The sequence below is a fragment of the Apium graveolens genome, chromosome 3 (genome assembly GCF_009905375.1).
Source record: "Apium graveolens cultivar Ventura chromosome 3, ASM990537v1, whole genome shotgun sequence".
Classification (NCBI taxonomy): domain Eukaryota; kingdom Viridiplantae; phylum Streptophyta; class Magnoliopsida; order Apiales; family Apiaceae; genus Apium; species Apium graveolens.
Window position 1 is genome coordinate 225,146,140 of NC_133649.1, and position 12,390 is coordinate 225,158,529.

Consider the following 12,390-nt stretch of genomic DNA (forward strand, 5'->3'; position numbering starts at 1 on the left):
TGATGTCCTTAGCATGGAGAAAGTCTTTGTCCTTTAGAGTATTCTGTAAAATGTTATTGTCACCCTGCAGCCTTTCATGGCGCGCCCTCTCCTCTAAAAGCTTATCCACCACTTGATTGGAATGGATGAATAATTGGCAAGAAGCCTTAATAGAAGCCCTGGTGGCATCCTCCAAGCTCATGGCTTGCCATTGCTCCACCTCTTCATCTATGACATGGAGGGAACCCAAAGGACCAAGGCAATTTAAAGCAGCAGAGGATTCTGAAGGCGCGCCATCTGTCCTTGGCCTTTTGGATGTGCCCTATTTCTCAGTCAGGTAAATGATTGGCCTTTTCGGGACAGGGATACGTTGAGGAACAGATGCTGGGATGGGAGTGGATGTTCGGGCCTTGGAAGCATCTTTCTTTGACTTGGCCTTAGGTTTATCGCCAGTACTTGCTTCGAATAATTTAGGGATCTTGGGAGGAGCCATTTCTGCATAAAATATATGAAGAATATTAATAAACCTAGATGAAAGGCGCACCCAGACTTTGGGACGCGCCCAAATGATATCAAGTCTGTTAATGAAGGTGCAAAATATATGATATGCAGAAGACAGTAGGTAAAAGTAAATACCAATGCGAAGCTAATGAAGTACAAATGCACAATATACAAGTAAAGTGACAGTAAGATCAAATATAGACAGGAGGGTGCGCTTTCCAAAACAGTATCATTATCCAAACCTAAGAGGGGTTCACTTTGAGTGGTGTCTTCATGTTCTTCATCTTCTTCCTCATCACTGTCAATTTCTACAACTCGAGTAAGGGGGACACCCTTACTAAACTCTGTGTATTTATGTTTGGTCCCAACACGATCAGATAGAATACCAACTCGTATTAAATTAGACTCAGTGACGAGCGTCTTCAAATTCCACCTTTCCGTAACAATCTTAAGAATGGCCTCCGCCCTTTCTTTTGGTGCGCCCTCCAGATCCCACATGATGGGCTTGTATGATAATAAATATATAATATACTTTGAGAACAAAGGAATAAAAATGAAATAAGAAAAATAAGTAGGGCGCACCTTTACTTGGATCTATATTGAATTGAATCCTGACTCTGGGAACATCATATAAGTAGAAGAAGTTTTCCTTCCATCCTTTGTCATGGCTAACTTTCCCTGATGAGAAGCTTTTCTTGTTGTGCTGTTTGTCCACAACCAAGTAGTAGTAGCCATGGTCAGACTTCCTAAGGATGAAAAAGTGACTGACTTCTTCCATAGTAGGTGCAGGGAATCTTAAGCTAATTAAACATGATGTATAAAGCTAAGACAAGCTTATAACTGTTGGGGGATAGTTGAAGAGGATCTAGGTCATATAGTTTAATCACATCCCTCAAGTAGGGATGGAAAGGCGCGCCCACACCTAAAGAAACCAGCTTTGGGCTGGTAACCATCCTTGGAATTCTGAAATTCCTGCCATAGTTGAAGAGATGGGGGTGCATCATGCTTCGAGGGCGCACCCATATCCCCTTCATATCATAGTACTCCATTAACCATCCCAATTATTCATCCAAGCAAGTAGCCAAGAGCCCCATGCAGAATAGCTTCCCTTGTTCCTTTCTGAAACGCTTCTTCACAACCTCTGTGCAGATTTCGTACTTACTCCAATCAAAGTCTAGCTCACTATCAGAAACTTCCCAATGCTCAAAAGGAATGGGAGAAGGAATAGGAGAATTAGAGAACTGATAAGTGTCTTCATCAAAAAAGTTTGACTCATCCTTGAGCTCGAGAGACCCTTCACCAGACGCGCCCTCCAAATTAGGAGAAGAAGGTGCGCCCTGAGTTGGCTGAGGAGATAGACTTGGGTATATTGATTTGTAGAAGACTTTAGATGGACATGCGCCAACATTAACTCCAGTCTCTGTGCTCCTATATCTGCCTGCGTTTAAAGACTCCAACCAATCATTATCATCCAATTATGTCTCAATGGGAGCATGAGATCTCTCTTTTGGGACTAATTTTTGTTTACCACATCTGTGAGATATAGGGATATTGTCCATAGACGAGCTGTTTGAGGAATCTGCAATCAAGTTGCCTTCTTTGGAATCTCGAACAAGGCGTGCCACCCGGCTTAGAAACTCAGGAGTATGGTGGGCGTTTGGAAGTTGGGGTTTAAAGTAAATGTTAGGAGGAGAATAGATTCCAAGGTTCGAGAGGAATTCATTGAAAGAGTGAAAAGGAGAAGATGCGCCCTCGTCTTCCAGCTGCCAAAAGAAAGCAAAAATCATTGAGGGTGCGTCCAATTCAAAAAAAGGAGAAGAAAATATGAAAAGCAAATAGTAGAAGGCATGTATTGGGAAGATAACGCGCCCCATTCAAAAAATTATAAAGTAGGCTAACAAGCATCTATCCTATCAATTTATAAGGTGCGCCTTGCGCTAAAAAGGCGCACCCTAAAAGGATTGTGTCTATTGCAGCACAGAAAAAGAGTTACTTAAAAGGAAAAGCGCGCCCTATAAAGGAAAGGCGCGTCTTAAGTCATGTTTTATACCTAAGATCCAACATCCCTATTAAAGGATAAATGGGATGGCACGCCCTAAACTATTGGCAAGCCTTAAAACAGATACCGTGATATACGCACTGTTGTGTATATGTTGTGTACTTGATGATTTCATGAACAAAACACCTTAGTAGATTTTACCTAGTGAAATAATGTAGCACTCGACGAATAAGATTTATAGTCCCGACGGATGACTCATTATAGTCCCGACGGATGATGACTTATTATCCATCGAGTGAGTAGCTTATGTAACAATAAGTCTGTAGCACATTTCTGCATTCACCATTGTGTAGATTCTATAAGTAGTATTCAAGTCATGTTGACTTTAACTAGATATGCAGAATAGGTTGATTAATTGTACATATATGATGTCTTGTAATTCTGCATAAATGAAATGAAGTCAAGTGCCAGTTTGCTACCCGACGGATAACCTACAATGAAGTCGACGGATGATCAAATAGACAACCTGACGGATGTTCAATAACTCGACGGATGATCATGAACCCGACGGATAAAGAATTCAAATATCAGTTGACAGTGACAACACAGTCACATGCATCGAGTGGATGCAAATGGAATGTGTGGTAGCCTATTCAACTGGTTTTTCGAGAACAAATAAGCATTAGCATTTCCATGCTATTATGAAGATATTCAAAGATGTTGGAATAGAGTAATGGAGTAGCATTGTAATAGACTAGATAGTTTTTGTTTTATTATCTTGTCTTATTACTTTGTAATCTTGGTGATATATAAACCAAGTAGCAGCAACTAAGACACTATCGATCTAAGCAAGAAAGCAGAGAAACATTTGTAAGCAGGATTCTTAGCATTTCTCTGTAGTCTTAGAAGTTTAATTGTTGTAAGCAGCTGTGAGCATTTCTGCACACAGAGTTTTCTCGATATATAATATATATCTCTGGTGGAATCATTCAAATTCACCAGAAAGTTTTTAAAGACTCTTGTTTTTAATTACTTGTGTCTTGATTCACTTAAGTTTTTATTCCGCATTGTGCTAATCAATACACTTATATTTATATTTGAGTTAGAACATTTTATTTCAAGAAAAATTTTCAAGAATTCCATTCAACCCCCCTTCTGTAATTCTTGTCATATTGTTAAGGGACTAACAATTGGTATCAGAGCAAGCTCTTAACTTACAAAGAGTTTAAAGATCAAAACAATACAGCAAGATGAACAAGAAGGATGTTGGAGTCCAGATCCCTTTTCTGGATAAAGATAATTACCATCATTGGAAGGTAAAGATGCATCTTCATTTGCTTTCTCAAGATGAGGCATATGTTGACTGCATAGAAAGAGGCCCTCATGTTCCAATGAGAGCAGCAACAGGAAACGAGCCATCAGTCCCCAAGCCAAGGCATGAATGGTCTGATCCTGACATTGAACAAGTCAGGAAGGATAAAAAGGCCATGAACATCCTATTTAATGGAGTTGATGGAGATATGTTTGACAACATTATCAACTGCAAAACTGCCAAGGATGTTTGGGATACAATACAGATAATTTGTGATGGCACTGAGCAAGTTAGAGAAAACAAGATGCAGCTCTTGATTCAGCAATATGAGCATTTTCACAATGAAGAAAGTGAGTCTCTTACTGACATTTTTAGTAGATTTCAAAAACTACTAAATGCTCTAAAATTGCATGAAAGGGTCTATCAGACAAAAGACTCCAATCTGAAATTCCTTAGATCTCTTCCAAAGGAATGGAAACCAATGACAGTCTCATTAAGAAACTCACAGGATTATAAGGAGTTTACTTTGAAGAGACTGTATGGCATCCTGAAAACCTATGAGCTTGAAATAGAGCAGGATGAAAGGATGGGGAGAGGAAAGAAGAAAGGAGGATCCATTCCACTAGTTGCTGAGTTGGAAAAGGAGAAGGAAGTGAAGATGGAAGCTGTTGAATCAACTTCAAGGGTCTATGAGAACAAGGGCAAGGGGCTTGCAGTAGAAAGTGAAGATTCTTTGAGCCAAGATGACATGGAAGACATTGATGAACACCTAGCATTTCTTTCCAGGAGATTTGACAAGCTCAAGTTCAAGAAGAACTTTAGAGCATCCAAGCCAAATAGAAATATGGTGGATAAATCAAAATTCAAATGTTTCAAATGTGGCTTGGCATGGCATTTTGCTAGTGAGTCTAGGAAGTCAGATTCCAGTAAGAAAAAGTTTGAGCCAGTGGATTATAAGCAAAAATATTTTGAGTTGCTCAAACAAAAGGAAAGGGCTTTCATAACTCAAGAAAATGACTGGGCAGCAGATGGTCTGGATGAAGATGAAGATGTCAGCTATGTCAATCTAGCCTTAATGGCCAAGTCTGATGAGACAGAAACAAGCTCTTCAAGTAATCAGGTAATTACTACAAACCTTGCACATTTTTCTAAAGCTGAGTGTAATGATGCCATAAATGACATGTCTACAGAGTTATATCATTAAGAAAATGCTAAAATAAAAAAACAATTTATTTTTGAGTGAGAAAAATAATGTGCTTGAGTTTCAGTTTATTGATTTTGAAAAATTAAGAATTGAGTGTAAAATTGCCAAGGAGGAATTAATTGAGTCCTTGAAGAAAGAGGAAATTTTAAAGAAGCAGCTCGAGCGTGAACAAGAGGTGATTAAAGCTTGGAAAACATCCAGGGATGTCCATGCTCAAATCACCAAAGTTCAAGGAATTGAGTCTTTCTGTGATGAAGCCTGGAAAAAGAACAAAGAGAAACTAGAACCAAATTTGGTAGATGGAGTGCTTACAGATGTAGACTCGATGGATGATGAGGATCATCCGTCGGATAACAAAAAGTGTTATCCGTCGAATGATGAAAATCCTCATCCGTCGGCTGTGAGCAAGCCTATCAGTAAAGCCAAACTTGTTAAGCTGAATGAGAAGTATGGGTCTGTTTCCAAGAACTTTGTTTCAGGAGAAATGAGTCAAGTTAAGAAAGGGAAAAAGGCTAATGTTGGTCACATGACTGTCAAACAGTTAAGTGACAAACTTGAAAAGATTCAGGTAAAAACAGAGACCAAAAAGAAAAACAATAGGAATGGTAAAGTAGGGATTAACAAACACAATAACTACACACCTGATAAATATGCTCCTAGAAAAATATGTGTCAAGTGTGGTAGTGTAAATCATTTGTCTGTTAATTGCAAATCTGCCATGCCTACTTCCATGTCTGTGCAACCTCAATTTCCTAACATGAATGCCATGCCTCCCATGCCTGTTAATGTTATGTCTACACAGAACATGAATGCACAGTTTGCTAATATGCCATTTGCACCTAATTCTTATTATGCTGCATATAGTATGCTACAAATGCCATTTAGCATGCCTTACTGGAACAACATGTTTACACATAGCATGCCATTTCCTGTTAGTCATAATATGCATGATAATTTTGTTGCAATGAATGGGTTGAAAGGCCCAACTCAAATGACTAAGGATGAATGTGAAATTCCCAAGTCAAATGAGATAAAGCCTAAGAAACAGAAAAAGAAAGCTAACAAGGCAGGACCCAAGGAAACTTGGGTACCAAAATTAACTTGATTTTATTTTGATGTGTGCAGGGAAACAGAAATAATCTTTGGTACTTGGATAGTGGTTGTTCAAGACACATGACCGGTGATTCTACCCTGCTCACAGAGTTTAAGGAGAGATCTGGCCCAAGTATTACTTTTGGAGATGACAGCAAGGGTTATACTGTGGGATATGGCTTGATTTCAAAGGACAATGTCATCATTGAGGAGGTTGCCTTAGTGGATGGTCTCAAACACAACTTGTTGAGTATCAACCAGCTTTGTGATAAAGGCAACTCAGTAACCTTCAATTCAGAAGCCTGTGTTGTGACTAATAAAAGAAGCAACAAAGTGGTTCTTACTAGTGTGAGAAAAGGAAATGTGTACCTAGCTGATTTTAACTCATCTAATGCAGAATCTGTAACTTGTCTTCTCAGTAAAACAAGTCAGGATGAAAGTTGGCTATGGCACAAGAAGCTATCCCATTTAAACTTCAAGACCATGAATGAGCTAGTGAAGAAAGAACTAGTTAGAGGCATTTCTCAAGTGGAGTTTTCTAAGGCTGGACTGTGTGATGCCTGCCAAAAAGGGAAGCAGATTAAAGCATCATTCAGGAAGAAACTTGATTCAACAATTGAAGAGCCTTTGCAACTGCTTCACATGGATTTGTTTGGACTAGTCAATGTATTGTCCATCTCAAGGAAAAGATTTTTCCTAGTAATTGTAGATGATTTCTCAAAGTTCTCTTGGACATATTTCCTAAAGTCTAAAGATGAGGCTAGTGAAATCATCGTCAATCACATAAGGCAAGTCAATAATCATCCTGATTTCAAGGTTAGAAGAAGCAGGAGTGACAATGGAACTGGGTTCAAGAATTCTGTCATGAGAGCATTTTGTGAGGAAAATGGGATTCTGCATGAGTTTTCAGCAGCAATAACTCCACAACAGAATGGAGTAGTGGAAAGAAAGAACAGATCACTTATTGAAGCTGCCAGGACAATGCTTGAAGAATCTAAACTGCCAACATATTTCTGGGTTGAAGCTGTAAATACTGCATGCTACACTCAGAATATTTCCCTGGTTAACCAAGCAAGATGCATGACTCCCTATCAATTGTTCAAGAACAAGAAGCCAACTCTAAATTTTCTTCATGTCTTTGGCTGCAAGTGCTACATTCTGAGAAATCAAACTGATCAAAATGGGAAGTTTGATGCTAAAGCAGATGAAGGAATTTTTGTTGGATATGCTGTTGGTAAAGCATATAGAGTCTACAATCTAAGAACCAACATTGTTGTGGAATCAATACATGTTGTGTTTGATGATAAAAAGATTGAAGGACTGCAAGATGGAGATTACCATGAGAGCCTCAAATTCGACAATGTGGAGATGGTTAGTGATGATAGTGATGATGAAAGTGATCAAGAAACAGTATCTAAGGATAATGCAGAAAAATCTACTACCAATGAAGCACAAAACTCAACATCTGTCGAGTCGCAAAATGCTTCATCCGTCGGGAGGCAATATGTGTTATCTGTCGGGAGACAACCAGCTTCATCCGTCGGTACTCAAAATTCACCATCTGTTGGGTTATCAAGAAAAGTTGAAAATCAAGATAGATCACCTATAGAAAGTTCCCCCTTCTCAAATCAAAGATCTACAAACTCAGGGGGAGTTTCTAACAATCAAAACTCAATCACACATCAAGACAACAATGAGGCCTCTTCATCTAGAGCTAATCTACCTCAACAAAGAAAATGGACAAAAGATCACCCTTTTGAGCTCATAATTGGTGATGTATCTATACAGCAGCTTTCCTTCCAAGGAAGAACCAAAGAAGGTAGAAGAAGCTTTGTTGGATCCTGATTGGATTTTAGCTATACAGGAGGAGCTAAACCAATTTGAAAGGAATAATGTATGAAAGCTGGTGCCCAAGCCTAAAGGAAAGAATCCAATAGACACCAAGTGGGTATTCAGAAACAAGATGGATGAAAATGGCATAGTAGTCAGGAACAAAGCTAGATTGGTTGCTAAGGGCTATTGTCAACAAGAAGGAATAGATTTTGATGATACATTTGCTCCTGTTGCAAGACTTGAAGTCATCAAAATCTTCTTAGCCTATGCAGCTCATGCCAATTTCAAGGTCTATCAAATGGATGTCAAAAGTGCCTTTATGAATGGAGATTTGGAGGAGGAAGTCTATGTCAGTCAACCTCCTGTTTTTGAAGATCCAAATTTTCCAGAACATGTCTATTATCTTTTGAAAGCACTTTATGGACTGAAGCAAGCACCTAGAGCCTGGTATGACACTTTATCAAAGTTCCTTTTGGAAAATCACTTCACAAGAGGTACTGTAGATAAAACTTTATTTTTCAGAAATGTTAATGGCTCTAGTATACTTGTTCAAGTTTATGTAGATGATATTATTTTTGGCTCTACAGATGAGAAACTTTGCAAAAAGTTTGCCAAATTGATACAAAGTAAGTATGAAATGAGTATGATGGGAGAACTAACTTACATTATTGGCTTACACTAACTTACTTTCTTGGCTTACAAGTTAAGCAAGTTAGTGATGGAATATTCATTAGTCAAACTAAATATATTTTTGATCTTCTAAAGAAGTTTGATCTAATGGATTACACATCTGCAAAAACTCCCATGGCCACTACAACTAAGTTTGAGTTAAACACTACTGAAAAGTCTGTGGATATTTCAAGTTATAGAGGCATGGTTGGCTCACTTCTGTACTTAACAGCTAGTAGGCCAGATATAATATTTGCTACATGTTTATGTGCTAGATTTCAGGTTGATGCTAGAGAATCTCACTTAATAGCTATTAAGAGAATTTTCAGATATTTCAAGGGAACACCAAATCTTGGCATTTGGTACCCTAGAGATTCTGGTTTTGATCTAACTGGTTATTCAGATGTAGATTATGTAGGTTGTAGAATTGATAGAAAAAGTACAACAGGAACCTGTCAATTTCTAGGAAACAAGCTTGTGTCCTGGTTCAGTAAAAAGCAAAATTCAATTTCTACTTTTACAGTTGAAGCTGAATATATTGCTGCTGGCAGTTGCTGTGCACAAATTTTATGGATGAAAAATCAGTTGCTAGACTATGGTTTGCAAGTTGAGAGAATTCCTATTTTCTGTGATAACACAAGTGCAATTGCCATCACTGAAAATCCAGTGCAATATTCAAGGACAAAGCACATAGATATCAAGTACCATTTCATAAGGGAACATGTAATGAATGGTACTGTGGAACTACATTTTATTCCAAGTGAGAAGCAACTTGCAGATATCTTTACCAAGCCACTGGATAAATCCACCTTTTCAAGGTTGGTAAGTGAGTTAGGTATTCTTAATTACTCTTAAATCTATCTGAGTTAATTTGCAAGTTGAAATGCAGCCAGAAACTTAATTGATTTTTCAGTCTTGAATGAAATTTTGGCCAAGTCAAAATTTACATCTCGGCGGATGATCTTTATCCATCGAGTTTGATCATCCGTCGATATACTATTTGCTAACAAAAATCAATTATGTTTCTGGATTATTTTATGTCTCAACGGATAACAGTTTATCCTCATCCGTCGAATTGTCTTTATCTCAGCCGTTAATTCCCTGTACATTTTCGACCGAGTATACTTACAGTTTGTAAGCATAACACGACGGATAATGGGTGGAATTTTTACAGTTTATTTTTAAACGGCTATTTTAGGCAATTTCTATTGGTTACTTTAATTTACTTTATTATTTTTATCACTTATTTTTTAGATAGCATAAAAGCTTATTTCATTGCAATTGCTTTTCTTTTATCATTCTCAATTCAACTGCTCTTATTCCATTCTCTCTAAAAGCACTTATTCTCTTTCTCTTCAAGCTCTTTTTCTCTAACATGGCACCTGTTGTAAAGATTATGTCTCAAACTGGATTCATTTATGAGAAGAACAATTTCACCGCACTAGTGAACAAGGGTATTCAGCAATCTGGAGACTATCACAAGATGATGGACTTTGTGAAGAGTTGCAAGCTCAACTATGCCATGCTGGAATCACCCACAATCTTCTGTAAAGTTGTTGAAGAGATGTGGACCACTGCTACCTACAACTCTACAGATAAGACCATCACTCTAACCATTAAAGGTAAAGAATTATGTATCAATAGTGATGTGATAAAAGCATATTTCAAAATTTCTGATAACAATGTGACTTCACCACACACTGATACTGATATAATCAATATGCTTAATTTCATGCATTATGCACTCTCTACTTCTAAATTGAGTGATATTAGGAGAATGGGTCTTAGGAAAGAGTGGAGTTTCTTGTGTGATGTAGTTACAAAGGTTTTCTCAGGAAAGGTCGGTAATTTTGATTCAGTGAATATCTCTATGCTTAACAGGCTCTACATGCTAGTTATAGATAAATTCTACAATTTCAGTGACCTTGTCTTGTTTGAGTTAGGTTTTAAATTAGGAGAGTTAAATAAAAGAGGTAAGAATGTGTATTATGCTAGATTTCTTATGTTATTAGCTAACCACCTCTGTGAAGAGATTTTGCTTGAGAACCCTTTCAATAAACTAGATTGTTGGGTTCAAGAGAGAAGGCTCATTGCAGATTTGAACAGGCCCAATCATCTCAAGAATGTGCCAATGTTCTATTTTCTTGTAATGCCAGCACCTCAGGTAAGAGAGGTAAGTTCACCTATCCCTACAACTATTCTAACCTCCACAATTTCTTTGAGTTCAAGTGTGGCTATGACAACTGTGTCAAATGACCAAACAGTTGCCTACCAAAGCTGCCAAACCTACAATTATTTCAAAATCCAAATCAAAGAAAGCCCCCTCTGGTATCTCCCAAAAGATGCCAGTTGAAAATCCCACTAAAGCCAAAGAGGGGAGTGTGAAGGAGGGTAAGTTAGGTGAGGGAAGGGGTGAACATAAAAGAAACCCCAAGAATAAGGTTGGAGAGTTGAGTGAATCCCAGCCTAGCCACACTGCAGTTTCCCAACAAACTACAGTGCTTAAAAAGGACAAAAGCTCAATTCTAGCTGCATCCTCCCAAAAGGATATAGCTATTGAACAAAGCTTTCAACCAAGAGCACAGGCCAAGAGGGTTAGGGACACAAGCTCACCCCAAACTTATGCCAGAAAGAAGAAATCAAAAACCTTTGGGGATGCACAGGGTACACACACTGTGCAAACTGGTGGTAAAGACACAATCACTACACCTTCACAAATTCAGTTTGATGTGGCTCCAATAAATGTGGAGTCACAGTCAAAATCTCTAGTTATAGAAGCACCTCAAATACCAAACTCACCAACAAATTCTCTGGATGTGGATATGATAAACACATCAATTCCTGATTCCCCTTCTTTAACTCTGTTGGGGAAGCCAAAGTCTAGTGCAAGTGAGCATCATCTTTTAGATGATTTGTTGGCTCACTTGCCAATTCTTTCAGGAACTGTTGTGTCATCTGTGCCTAAAATATCTTCAATCAGCACAGAGTCAACAATAGTTTCTATTCCCAGCTCATTCATTTCTACTCTCTCGACGGATATTGCTCATCCGTCGAGTAGTGATTGTATCCCGACAGATAAGCCTAACAGCAGTTATCCGTCGGATAGCAAAACCACTCACTCGATGGATATCACTCATCCAGCGAGTATCTCTGCACAATTTCAAGCTTCAATTATTTTAAGTGCAGAAGATTTAGTGGTTGTACAGTCACTCTTAGGATTGAGAGAGAAGAGTGTTTTGAGTGAGAGTCTGGGTTGCTCCCAGGAAAAAGAAGAGGAAATGAGTGAAAATCTGCAATCCATTTCTTCAGGATTGGCAAAAGAGAGTGAGAGGAGTCCCACCTTAGTAGGTGAAGGTGAGGGTGTGAGGTTGGGAGCCAAGGTGAGACCCTGATGCAACAAAAGAGAGAAAATGAGAGAAATGCAGGTACCGGAGCAATAAGGATGGATGTCATTGCTAGTGAGTCAATGAATGTTCAGGATGAAGACAGGGAAGGACTATCTCAGCATCCTAAAGCTATTATAGATTCCACTTCCCTTGATGCTGAGGCATTTACACACCCTGTTCCAGCTTATCAACTTCTAGCTGAACAGGGCAATGACAATGCAGAAAGGATGCTGAATTTGGTGCATACCACACAGTCTATAATGAGAGCTAAGGATGCCATCACAACTTTTCCTTCTACAGCTGGTGATGTGGACTATGAGACTGGTGGTTCAGCTGATTTCTTTGGAGATGGGAGTGGGGACAGTGAAGATGAAGCAATGGACATAGGGGGAGAAGTAGGCCCAAGTTCAAGGTC